Below are 2,032 nucleotides of genomic sequence, written 5' to 3'. Positions count from 1 at the left end.
GTACCCAAGCCCCAAGTACAAGCCCCAGGACTGGCAAAAAATGAAATAATAAAGATCATATTAGAAATAAATAAAATGCAGACTAGAAAAATAATAGAAAAGATCAACAAAACAAAGATGCTTTTTTAAATGAAAAATAAAAGTGATACTACAGCCAATACCACAGGATTATAAAGAAACATAAGATATACTTTTGGTATTCTTTCACTCTTTTTCTTTCTTCCTTTTAAAAAAACTGGAAGCTGGAAATTGATAGCTCACACCTATAATCCAAGCAACTCAAAAGGCTGACATCCAAAGATCAAAGATCCAAGTCAGATGTGGCAGAAAAGTCCAGGAGACTTCATCTTCAAAATGGGCAGCAAAAGCAAGGTTGGGGGTGTGGCTCAAGTAGTAGAATACCTACTGAGCAAGTAAGCCAAGCAAGTGTGAACTGCTGAATTTAAACCCCCATAATGTCAATAAGTAAGAAAACAAACTACGGTATGTTCTAACAGTACCACTCTAGAGATACATCTGAAAGAAATTAAATCTTTATATTGCATATATAGCTATACTTATATATTTATTACAACTCTATTCAAAATAGTCAAGGTATAGACTCAACCTAAGTTCCCAGAAATTGTCTAATGGATAAAAGAAACTAGAATATATACACGATGGAATACTTTTCAGCCATTAAAAAAAAAGCTATCAGCTGGGCACCAGTGGCTCATGCCTGTAACCTACCTACTCAGGAGGCTGAGATCTGAGCATCATGGTTTGAAGCCAGCCAGGGAAGGAAAGTCCATGAGACTTTTATTTCCAATTAACCACATTCATACACACACACACACACATACACACACACACACACACAGAGTGGGATGGTAGCTCAAGTGATAGAGTATCAGCCTAAGTACAAAAGATAAAGGACAAAGCTCAAGTCCTGAGTTCAAGCCCCAGTAAGGCCAAAAAACTAAAAACAGAGATTGGTCATTTTCAAATTATGCATGAAACTGGGGGCATTAAATGAAAACAAGCCAAGAGCAGAAAATCAAATATGATCTGACTCATATATCAAATCTCAAAAACAATCTCATAGAAGTAAAGTATAATAGAATGGTAGCAACTACATGTACAGTGGTTAGGATTGCAGTTGGAATTAGAAGGATATATTGGTCAAAGAATAGCTGAAAGTAGATAGGAGGAATAAATTTAGATCTGTCATGAGTATGGTGACCATAGTAATTTGAATACATCTTATTCTGGAAGAATGCTGAGAGCAGATATTAAGTTTTTCATCCCAAAACTGAGAACTCTGTCAGGTTATACATTGGTTAACTGCTTAGATTTATTCACATTTATGCATTTTATATATATAATATGATAAAACATTATGCTACACATATTAAATGCATGCAATTTTATCTGCTAATTAAAAAGAAATAAGTTGGAGAAAAGCTCCTTAAGTTCCTTCCTCAAGTTTCCCACTGACTCACTCCCTGCCATGAGGCTTTCATTGAGAGTCCCTGGGTCTGTTTCATGACCACCTGTAAAACAAGGATAATAGGACCAGCCTTCCTAGGGAGCTGCAAGAACTGAGTTATGGTTTGCAGGATGCTTTGTGATTCATACATAAAAGGCACTACAAGAAAGCGCACTGTCCCTGAGCATTACAGCCCGCAACCCCATTATTGTAAAGTAAGAGGAGACAAATATTCTATATTCCATACAACATGAAAGCCCTTGATGTTCTACAGAATTTCTAAAACGAAGGTAAATGGTTAATGGATGATTTAGCTCTCTGCTAAGGCCTAGAACCAGTGTCCATATCCAGGCAGAGATAAAACTGAAGAGATATGAAATAATACTGGGCTCTGCTATCTGGCCTTCAGAGAATTTTTACTCTCAAGTTACCCACTGGAATCCAGTCTATGTAGAAAAACCTTCCTAATCTTAGCCAAAGCTGGTATTGACTAGAAAAAATGATTTTCATTTCTTAGGAGTAAGTAAACTAAGGATTAACTTTATTAGGTTTGTTCTTATACTA

The sequence above is a fragment of the Dipodomys ordii genome, unplaced genomic scaffold, assembly GCF_000151885.1.
Source record: "Dipodomys ordii isolate 6190 unplaced genomic scaffold, Dord_2.0 Scaffold104, whole genome shotgun sequence".
Lineage (NCBI taxonomy): Eukaryota > Metazoa > Chordata > Mammalia > Rodentia > Heteromyidae > Dipodomys > Dipodomys ordii.
The sequence above is the reverse complement of the archived record's forward strand: the minus strand, read 5'-3'. Positions refer to the sequence as shown.